The 12,022-nt window shown below is 39.9% G+C and overlaps 1 protein-coding gene across 1 annotated transcript in view; it reads right to left on the bottom strand.

Moving 5' to 3' along the window:
• Positions 1 to 4,013, bottom strand: part of KPNA1 (karyopherin subunit alpha 1) — a 68,101-nt gene extending 64,088 nt beyond the window's left edge. The window contains exon 1 of the mRNA XM_043873792.1: positions 3,817 to 4,013. The gene's annotated coding sequence lies outside the window, so the exon portion shown is untranslated. The remainder of the gene's footprint in view (positions 1 to 3,816) is intronic.
• Between the last annotated feature and the right edge of the window lie 8,009 nt (positions 4,014 to 12,022).

Raw genomic sequence — 12,022 nt, 5'->3', positions numbered from 1 at the left:
AGGGTGACGGCTGTGCAGTAAGCCTAGAAAGTAATCAGTACAGATTACTTTAAAAGGATAGAAGGTTCTAGGACAGCTGTCTCAAATGGAAAAGGGAAAATAGATATTACTACTGGAAAGACAAAAATTGGTTAAGAGAAGAAATGATATCATAATACACTGCATAGTCCTGCTATAATTATTTACATAGTTATAACTGAATGCTGACTTAATAATAAATATATTTAAAGAATATGTGTAAATGTGGAAAGTCAATAGATAATGCCTAAAACTGCTGTATCAAGAAATAGCAATAGAAGCAACTTATTTATAAATATGAAAGAGTAAACAGCTATAAGAAATAAATAAGTAGCCTCTAAAGTGTAAAGGCTGGGACAGGGAACAGTTGTTTTACAGATACTATTCTAATTTAAAAATTGTATTTTTTATTGCTAGTAAGGCAAGGAACTCCAACAGCCTTTCAGCTTTTAGTACAGTAGATATTCACAATATTATTTCTTGGTGTTAAACAAACTATATCTAATTTGAGGAGAAGACTGAACCGCAAACCAAGACAAAATCAAGCTTTAATGATTGATGAGAACATAGTACAAATAGCCCTGAGATTGAATCCCAGCTCCACCACTTAACTCTGTGAAGTAGGACAAGTTACTTAACCATCCTGTACATGTAACCACCTTCTCAATGTGGTTCTGCAAGGATAATTAGGTGAAAACACCTGATGTAGGTGACCCATCAACAGATATTAGAGCAACTTTTGCTTGTCTTTCTGCTCCCTAGCTAAAAACCCCCATTTTGACCCCAAGCTGCCTTGCTGGTCACATAATACAAAGACTCATGGACAACTCAGCACATATCCCTCCTCACACTGAAAAATCAATCATGATGAGTAAGCAGACTTATCTTTGTATATGAAGTGCAGCATTATTCTTGTTATGTGAAGGAGATTATCCTCATTATCCACATTTTGGATTATTGCCTGCTTTCAAACACTGTTCCAATTAGTCTAATACACTAGATCAGAACCATTTTATCACTAAGGTCTGTTGTGTAGGAGCATTATCAACTTCAAAAACAAACAAACAAAAACTGTATGTTCCATCAGTCTTCATCCCTGCTCTGTCACTGCAAAGACTTAAAAATTTTCTAATGATGGTCCTATCTGGCTCCCCGCTGGCTTGGGGCCACCTCCTACTTACTGCAGCAAGAATAGAGTAAAATCAGCCCCAATCAGCTAATTGAATTGTTTACCATTTTCAATGTTTTATTCCATTATTATGGCTGAATTCAGAATACCCTGCAAAATACAGAAACCTTAAAGAGAGTAACAGGGAATTATCTTTATCATTATGCCAGTCACCTTTACTTGCATGGCCAAAAGTCTTAACTGATTTTATACAAAGCATACATACTTCTAGAAACAATCTGACAGACTTAAAAACAAATTCATAAATCATCAAGACTTTATCATTAATTCAACAAACATTATGCTAACATACTGTAGATAAAATATATAAACCTTACTCTCAAATGAGAGGGAAAAGGTAAAAATAAAATTGAGAGCAACAGAGAACAAGTAGTCCAGGAAACAACTGAGAGCAGCAATTCCAGACTATCTGGTATAGTTTATAACACAGTCGAGGCTAAGGAAAATTATGAAAACTACCAAAGCTGAACACAGCTCTGAGCCTCCTGATAGCCAAAGCATAAAGAGAAACAGGATGGTTTACGAATAGAAATGATCTAATAAAAGCAGTCATTTGTTTAAAAAAATTTTTTAAAACAAAGAAGGATAACAGAAAGACCTGTCACTGAGGGCTTAAAAGAACTTGTCTTTAAGGTTTATACTTTATAAGGATCAGTAAATAAACTATAAACAGTGTCTTGGATAGCAAGGAAGAGTTTTTTCATGTCCCTTTTCTCATGTTGCAATCCTAGATAAAAGTCAAAGTACAAAATTTTAACTCACAGTCTGTGACGGAATTTCTATAAGGATCTAAAGTAACATAATGCAAGTACACTGACTTCAGGTGAAGTGTTAAGTTCTATCATTTAGCTTAGTCTAGGTTTTTATAAATGCATGTTTTGCTTCTCTCCCAGACTGTAAACACTCAAGGCTTCCGTTGTTTGGTTCCATTTGAACTTCCTTTGCTTTTCAGTACAGCTCCCGCTCAATTATAATGACAGATAAAATGTTATGCAGTCAATATTTATAGTCATTATCTGTTAGTCTTCTCTGCAACACTATAAATTCCATGAGGACAGGAACAGTGTCTTGATCATGTCCACATCCCCAGTCTCTGAGCATATGGATGGACCAAAAAAAGAAAACACAACCAAGAAGTATGAAAGGAGAGGAGAAATGATTCCTAAAATGGCAGTGATTCTGTTTCTAACAAGAGCTGGAACACCTAGGTAAGTTACTTAACTTCTCTAACCCTCAAAGCTTTAATCTGTAGAAAAGGAAAAAAAAATAACACACTTCAGAGTTACTGTAAGCATTAAACCTTTTACTCTACAAAAGTATTTATTTAGCACAGTATCTGGAAAAAAGCCCATTAAACGTTACCCCTTTAACCTCTCTCAAGTTCTCCAACTAAAAACCCGGTGTTAAACACAATAGTGCCATCAAAGAATAAATTATTTCAGTAAAAGTACAACAAGAGTTCATCCTTCCTTTCCTTTGAAGTTGAAATTTCATCTCTTCAATATTTAAAATGGAAGGGGAATAGTTTGTGAATTACTTTCAAAATATTACAAACTCAAGAACAAGTAAAGGAAAAAAAGGTCACTAATGAGCCTTGAAGTAACATGAAGAGGGAAAAATCACTTACTCATCTACTACTAAGAAACAGGTTTTTAAGGAAGTGTTTATTAAAGGAAAAGAGTGAAAAAGTTAGAAATGTTATTTAATAGTATGCTTAGAAAAAATTACTTCCAAACTGTTTATTCAGAATTTAAACCTTAAAAATGAATTATCTTGACATCGTTTGCTTAAAAGCGGAACATTAAATACTCCCATTCAAACCGAAAACATTCCTTCATGACGGCTTCCCGGACTCCAGTCATCCTTCAGTTCTCTCCTCCCATTTTGAGCTTCCCTCGCATCACCACTGACACACGCTGTGTGCAGACTAAGTTCTGTCATTCCTATAATTACCACACCCCTGTCAGCCGCTTCAGGCCCATGTTGTTATGACATCTGTAAACTGCAGTCGGCCGTCTCCACTCGCCCGCCCCCCTCCCCACCCCCCGCTCCCCCAAACCTCCGACTCTGGCTGAAACTTGTGAATTTCCGAGACCAGACCGTTCCCTACTGTCTCAGTTAGGGCTTTTACACACACCCCCACCCCCTATTCTCACCTGCCTCAGTCACGGCACATTCTGCGCAGCCCACCCCCGCCCCCCGCCCGTCTGCGTGGGGCCGCGGCGCTGGCTCCGCGCTGCCTACTAGGCTCCGCGCTGCCTCCTCGCCGCCCCGCAGCCTCTGCGCCCCGCAGTCCCCGGCGCCGCTTACAGCCCGGCTGCCGCGCCACCCCGCCCCGCCCCGCCTCGCCTCGCCTCCACCGGCGTTCCCGATGGCGAACACACCAGCGCTCCCCACCCCCACCGTCCCCTCCGCCCGCCGCGCGGCCGTTAGGACAACCGGGCCCGTGACGCACGGACGCGCCGCGAGTGCCCAGGCCCAGGAACCCGAGCTCGAGCACAGTCGGCGGCCCGCCCTCGCCGCGGGGCCTCTCCCGGGTCCCGCCGAGGACTGCCGAATCTGCCGGCGGGAGGGGGAGGGGTCGGGGGCCGCCACAGCCCCGCACTCACCAGGTTCAAGGCAACCGATCCCGGTGCCACTTCTGGGGTGAGCCTCTGCCTCGCTCGCTCGCTTGCCGTGCGTCTTCTGCACACAACCTCGAAAGAGTCGGCTCGCCCCTTCGCGGTGCTCACCAGGCCTCGCTCGTCGCCTCCGCCGCCGCGCACCCAGCACAGCGAGACCCAGCTCAGCCGGCGTTCGCAGTGCGCCTGCGCGCGGGGGCCGGGCCGCGCGCCTGCGCGTGCCTCTCCACAACCCTGCTGCAGAGGCTGCCGGGAGATGTAGTCTTTCAACTGTCTTTGGAAGCTCTGGCGGTTAGCTGGGAACCAGTGGAGAGTCCGGAGTCCGGGAGAAGGTCCGATTGAGAAGGTTGGCAGTTAATGACAAGGGTTGAAGAGTCATGCTGGAGTGACAATGAAACGGTGGTTCTTCGGTTGAATTGCAAAGTTATGTCTTGTCTTCGAAGCTTTTCCCGGGCGGCGGGTCGATCTTCGCTCACCTCTGTCTATATCTAGCCACTGACACGTTTGTTACCTAGAACACGTTTATTGAATAAATAATGGAATGAATGAAGGCTGAGGGATTTTGACAAGAATTATAAGTCAGCGCCTCATGGCTAAGGCATTCACATGCAGCACGTTTGAGAAAATTTCTGGGTATATCCTTTTTGGTTCTCTCCCTTCCGCTTTGCCTGGTAATGCACTGAGCAGTATCAGAATTCATTAAGGAATTAAATGAAACATGAACGCCGGCTTTACCCTTAACAAATGCTCTCCAACGAAAATTTGGGGCAAATAATTGTTACTGTTAAATTTGACGGAATTCTCTTTGGGGGATTCTTTTTGAGCAGTGGCTTCTAAAGAAAGACTGAAGGCAGCCAAGCAGAGGTCACAGAATATAAAGTCTCACATATAACATGGTTTATCAAATCAACCTAAAACACACACGGAGAAGCAGGGTGAAAGAAATGGGGTAACTGTAACATTAGAGCAGGAGAGAGGACCATACTATGCAGAGTTCATTTGTCCTGGATGTCTTTCTGCCACATCAGTATTTCCCACTAAAGGTGTGTTTTGTAGGATGTGTTGAGTTCGATCAACGGCCCTGGTGAAAGGGAGTGTGTTCTAAGGGAGAGACTTGGCCACGGGGTTGCAAAAGAGTCAGACACGACTTAGCCACTAAACAATAACAAATGCCTCACCACAGCTGAGCTGGGACATATCACTTTATTCCAATCAGGAGCTAATATTAATATTATTCAGAGCTGGACTTTAGGGTGTGTGAAAACTAGTTTCTTTCCAGTTCACCCTTTCTCCTAGTTAGAGTATCCCATAAGGGTCCTGACCAAACGTCTGGAGTATTTACTAGGGCCTCTTTTCCTTTTCGGGGCTTCCCTGGTAGCTCAGTTGGTAAAGAATCCTGCAATTCAGGAGACCCCTGTTCGATTCCTGGGTCAGGAAGATCTGCTGGAGAAGGGATAGGCCACCCACTCCAATATTCTTGGGCTTCCCTGGTGGCTCAGCTGGTAAAGAATCTGCCTGCGATGTGGGAGGCCTGAGTTCAATCTCTGGGTTGGGAAGATCCCCTGGAGAACAGAAAGTCTACCCACTCCAGTATTCTGCCCTGGAGAATTGCAGGGTCACAAAGAATCAAACGCGACTTTCACTTCACTCTTCCTTTTGATTCAGGCTCTTCAATTCCATGAGACAGCCAAAAACTCTACACAGTTTTTCAGCCACCGCTTTCAGAATTAGCAATAATTTCAGGTGGAAAGATAATGGCAAACATCATGCTCACTTCTGATGGGTTCCCTTTCCTTTCTTCCAGATCTTGGACCCACAAGTTCACAAGTTCTCACTGCTGTGGTAAGCTCCTCAGTGCCTTAATGTTTATTATATTTTGCCCAGCTGTAATCAGTGGTGGGAAGACTTGTTCAAGACAATAGTAGTCCATTGCTGAAGCAGAATTCCTATAAATATGCTACTTTTACAAAAATGTTATTGTACCATACATAGTATTTTGTTAGCTAACGTCTCTCTGACTGAATCTTTTTGCATTTAAAATTTTTTAAAGTTTACATTATAGAACAATGATTTTGCTATTACAAACAATGCTGTTATGAATGTTCTTGTATGGATCTTCGTGGGTACAGGGAAACTGCTAGATCCTAAGACACTGCATCTTAAACTTTACTAGATGTGCTAGGCAGAATTCTAAGATGGCCCCCATGGTCTTTGCCCTTTGTTTTTGCCCTGCCCTTTGAGTGTGGGCAGGACCTATGACTTACTTCTGGCCAGTAGAATATGGTAAAAATGATTACATTTCATTATATGTCTCTATCTTAGCTGACTGGAGTTTGACACACTGCTACTGGCCTTTGAAGAAGCAAGCTTTCATGTTGAAAACTGCCTGTGGAGAGGGCCTGGTGGCAGGGAAGTGTAGATGGTTTCTAGAACCTGGGTGCAACCAGTCAGAAGCCTCAACCCTACAACCACAAGGAAATGAATTCTGCCAATAATCTGAGAGAGCTTAGAAGTGGATTCTTTCCCAATCAAGCCTCCAAAGGAGAAGACAACCTAACACCTTGATTGCAACTTTGTGAGACCTTGAATAGAGTAACCAGTTCAACTGTGCCTATAACCCTAGCTCACAGAAACTGTTAGATAATAAATGTGTTTTAAGACACTGGGTTTCTGGTAATTGTTCCACAGCAATGGAAAACTAATATACTAGATATTGTCAGATTACTTCACAAGTGGTTATGCCTACTTCTACTCCACAAGCAGTGTGGAGTAAAATTCTCTTTTCTGAACATGACTAATTAAGAAAATAATTTGTGGAAAAAAATACAATTTTTCATAACAATATTTTTGTTTCCGTCTGGTTTGGCAACTTATTTTAACTTTTTTTAGAAACTCTTGCATATTCAACTTTTGTAAGCTATATTATATTCTTAAGATACATAAATGAAGGAATTTTGTAAAGGAGAATATAAATACAATAGAACTATTTAAAAAGATATTCTATCTCATTAAAAAAAACAATGATATTTTCTGTCCCATGATACAATGGGATATTTTTATTCTTTCTTGTTTCCTTTTTCATCAATATTTCTCTGAACTGCCCGAAAATTTAAGATATGTATTCTTTTACATAATGGTAAAACTGAATATAGCCAAACATAAAATTACTTTTGACTTGCAGCTCTGTTCCTCTGCCTGCATAGTACTAATTCTTGCTATTGTTGGTACAAATGTGTGTTTGAGCAAAGAAGAGTTAGGATTTTAATTATTAGCGCAGCAGGTTTTTAAAATTGTAGGAATTTGTTTCCAGTTCTCCCAAATGACCACCGATTTTGTATCTACAGACTTTCTTTGGTAAATCAGCTGTTTGTCTGTCAGGTCCTTTGCATCTGTAAATTCAGTTCAGTTCAGTTGCTCAGTTGTGCCCGACTCTGTGACCCCATGGACTGCAGCACACCAGGCTTCCCTGCTCATCACCAACTCCCAGAGCTTGCTCAAACTCATGTCCATCGAGTCAGTGATGCCATCTAACCATCTCATCCTCTGTCATCCCCTTCTCCTCCTTCCTTCAATCTTTCCCAGCATCAGGGTCTTTTCAAATGAGTTGGTTCTTCGCATCAGGTGGCCAAAGTACTGGAGTTTCAGCTTCAGCATCAGTCGTTCCAATGAATATTCAGGACTGATTTCCTTTGGTATGGACTGGTTGGATCTCCTTGCAGTCCAAGGGACTCTCAAGAGTCTTCTCCAACACACCACAGTTCAAAAGCATCAATTCTTTGGTGCTCAGCTTTCTTTATGGTCCAACTCTCACATCCATACATGTAAATTAACCATCTCCATATCTAAAAAGGCCATTGTTTGTAAAACACTCTGAAGCACATGTATGTCATCAAAAGTTAGATCTCTCTTCCCCAGGGAAAATGGTTTTAAACCATAGAAGTAATTTGAACTTGTGAAGTTGAAGTTAGATTCCAAATGAATTTACAGTTTCAGTGAAGAAATTCAGAAAATTCTGTTTAATTTGGTTATGTTTTCTTTTTTAAAAAATATTTATTTTTGGCTCAGCTAGGTCTTCAGGATTTTCTCCAGTTGTGGCAGGGCACAGGCTACTCTCTAGTTGTAGTGCGCGGGCTTCTCATTGCGGTGGCTTCTCTTGTTGCAGAGCACGGGCTCTGTGACACAGGAGCTTGAGTAGTTGCCTCACATGGGCTCTAGAGCGCAGGCTCAGTAGTTGTGGCCCATGGGCTCAATTGCTGCACAGCACGTGGGATCTTCCCAAATCAGGGATTGAATCAGTGTCTTCTGCATTGGCAGGCGGATTCTTTACCACTGAGCTACCTGGAAGCCCTGCTTTTTCCTAAGGACCTTTTTTTGTTTTTAAGTCTGAAACAGTCTTATTTCCAACAAACTGGTTTTTTATTTTTTGAAGTTTTGTCACAACATGCATATAATATTGAATAATCCAGGTTCAGTTGGTTCATCCTTTTCTAGACTCCCTTGGGCCTCTTCAAGGATTATTAGACAGTTTTGGAGAACCGGCATGTTAATTTGTTTCACTCTAATTCTCTCCTTATCATATAAATTTACATATTTGGGGGGTAGTCAATACATATATATTTGATATATGTATTCAAAACACACATATTCTCAAGGTTCCATATTGGCACAGGTCTGTTTTGGAGCTTTCTATTCTGTTCAGTTGGTCTCTTTGTCTATCCCTACACCAATAACACATCTTAATTACTGTAGTAATATAATAAGTCATAGTACATTACAGGTCAAGTCACCTCCACTTTGTTTTTCTTCATTAAAATTGTCTTGGATCTTCTTGTACCTTTTTGTTTAATATGTTTTATAATTACTCCGTCAGCTCCTATGAAGAAAACCTCTTAAGATTTTGATTGAAATTATATTGAATTGATGAGATTAAATTTTTGGAGAATAGACATCTCTATTACATTGAGGCTTCCTCTTAATGAGATATAGTATATCTCTCCATTATTTAGGTCATCTTTGATTCCTTTCAATGATGTTTTGTCATTTTTTTGTGAAATATTTATATATCTTTTGTAAATTTAATTCTAGTTTTCTGTTGCTATAATATTGGTTAAAAAAAGACTTTACATTTACTGTTTCTCATGCATAGAAATGAAATTGATTTATATAAATTCCTATTTAGAATTTTGCAGGATGCTTTTATTAATTCTAGTAATTTGTCTCCAGATTTTCTTGGACTTTCTATAGACAATCATATTTCCAGTGATTTAATGACATTTTTGTTTCTCCAATTTTAGTCTTTTGGTTTGTTCTCTACAGTGCTTGACAGGAGCTCTAATACACTGCTAAAGATAAATGGTGATAGGAAGCAGCATTGTCTCATCCTGATTTTGTAGGGAATCACTCTAATGTTTTACCATGAAATATGATGCTTGCTCTAGGTTTTGGGTAGATATCCTTTTATAAATTCTTTATCAGATGATTTCTCTCTACGTATTGAAATTAACATACCCTTTAATATAGTTATATAGTGAGTTACATCAATAGATATTCTAAAGTTAATCTGTATTTGCATTTCTGAAATAAACCCAACTCGACCATAATTTATTTATACAGAACTGAATTACATTTCTTAATATTTTGATTAGAATTTGTGAATCTATTTATGTAAATGAGTATCTGTACTTTTCCTATCTTGTACTGTTGTCTATCTTTTGGTATCATGGTTAAACTAACTCTGATTCTTTTTTGCCTCTTCTCCAATTTGCCTTTTTTTGGATTTTTTTTTTTTTTGTAGTTTATTTTATTTATTTATTTATTTATTTATTTATTAGTTGGAGGCTAATTACTTCACAACATTTCAGTGCGTTTTGTCATACATTGATATGAATCAGCCATAGATTTACATGTATTCCCCATCCCGATCCCCCCTCCCACCTCCCCCCCACCCCCCACCCGATTCCCCTGGGTCCTCCCAGTGCACTAGGCCCGAGCACTTGTCTCATGCATCCCACCTGGGCTGGTGATCTGTTTCACCATAGATAATATACATGCTGTTCTTTTGAAATATCCCACCCTCACATTCTCCCACAGAGTTCAAAAGTCTGTTCTGTATTTCTGTGTCTCTTTTTCTGTTTTGCATATAGGGTTATCGTTACCATCTTTCTAAATTCCATATATATGTGTTAGTATGCTGCAATGTTCTTTATCTTTCTGGCTTACTTCACTCTGTATAAGGGGCTCCAGTTTCATCCATCTCATTAGGACTGATTCAAATGAATTCTTTTTAACGGCTGAGTAATATTCCATGGTGTATATGTACCACAGCTTCCTTATCCATTCATCTGCTGATGGGCATCTAGGTTGCTTCCATGTCCTGGCTATTATAAACAGTGCTGCGATGAACATTGGGGTGCACGTGTCTCTTTCAGATCTGGTTTCCTCAGTGTGTATGCCCAGAAGTGGGATTGCTGGGTCATATGGCAGGTCTATTTCCAGTTTTTTAAGAAATCTCCACACTGTTCTCCATAGCGGCTGTACTAGTTTGCATTCCCACCAACAGTGTAAGAGGGTTCCCTTTTCTCCACACCCTCTCCAGCATTTATTGCTTGTAGACTTTTGGATAGCAGCCATCCTGACTGGCGTGTAATGGTACCTCATTGTGGTTTTGATTTGCATTTCTCTAATAGTGAATGATGTTGAGCATCTTTTCATGTGTTTGTTAGCCATCTGTATGTCTTCTTTGGAGAAATGTCTGTTTAGTTCTTTGGCCCATTTTTTGATTGGGTCATTTATTTTTCTGGAATTGAGCTGCAGGAGTTGCTTGTATATTTTTGAGATTAATCCTTTGCCTGTTTCTTCATTTGCTATTATTTTCTCCCAATCTGAGGGCTGTCTTTTCACCTTACTTATAGTTTCCTTTGTAGTGCTACTTTTTCTTTTTTGTCTACTATTTAGAAGTTAGGTACATTACTTCCTTCAGTGGCTGCCCTTAAATTTTAATCTACATAATAAACAATAATACTAATCTCTTGAACAACACAAGGACTTTAAATCCCTTTTAACTACTTAACTGTATTCATTACTCCACCATTTTACTTTTTTACATGGTTCTTTTTTCTCAGTGTTTTATTTCAGTCTTATTTAATCTCCAAGTTATTAGTTGTTTATATACAATGATTATTTACCATTTACATATTTATCATTTTTTGTTTATGCTGCCTTCTTGCAGCCTAGATTTTTGTGTTTTCCACCTCCTCCCTGAATCATATCCTTTAAATATTAACTTCCTTAATGAAAGTTTATCTACGGTTGGTAAATTCCATTCTTGATGGTCTGAGAGTGTCTTTATTCAAAAATTAAGGCAAAATAAAAGTTTGGCTAATTATGGAATTCTAGGTTAACAGTTCATTTTTCTCAGCCCTTTGAAAATATTACACTAATGCCTTCAGGCTTCAGGATTAGTTTTCTATTACTGCCATAACAAATTAGCACAACTTTAGGGACTTAAAAGAGCACAACTATACTGCTTCATAGTTCTATAGGTCAGAAGTCATGTGTAGGACTCACTGGGCTAAAATCAAAGTGTTAGCAGGCTTCACTCCTTTCTGGAAGCTTTTGAGTCCATTTCCTTGTTCACTCCAGGTATTGGCAGAATTCAGTTCCATGCAGTTAAAGGATTAAGATCTCAGTTTCCTTGCTGGTTGTCAGTTAAAGGCCACCCTTAGCCCCTAGAAGCTTCTCACTGGTCCTTGCACATAGTCCCCTAAATCTCAGAACAAGCACAGGGCATCAAACTCTTCTCATGCTGCCATCCCTTAGGTGATTAGATTAGGCCCACCTGGATAATCCTGGTAACTCTTCCCATCTGAAGGGTAACTTTAATCACATCTGCAAAATGACTTTTGCCATGTAAGGTAATATATTCACAGATTCAGAAGGTTAAGGTGTGGACATGTTTGCAAAGGCAGAGGGGGAGGACATTATACTGCCTACAACAAGAAATATGTTGTCAGTCTAATTGTCATTCCTTTGTAGGTGACTTGAATGACTGTTCTCTCTGCCTGCTTTTAAGTTCACCTCTTTGGTGGCCTACAGTTTCAGTGTTTCTTGGTATGAATTTGTTTGTTTGTTTTTTTCTTATCCTTGTGAACACTGCCTGTCCTCCATCATGTTTTGAAATCTCTGTTAAACATAA

The sequence above is a fragment of the Cervus elaphus genome, chromosome 19 (genome assembly GCF_910594005.1).
Source record: "Cervus elaphus chromosome 19, mCerEla1.1, whole genome shotgun sequence".
Lineage (NCBI taxonomy): Eukaryota > Metazoa > Chordata > Mammalia > Artiodactyla > Cervidae > Cervus > Cervus elaphus.
This window is presented reverse-complemented; position numbering and strand designations above follow the sequence as displayed.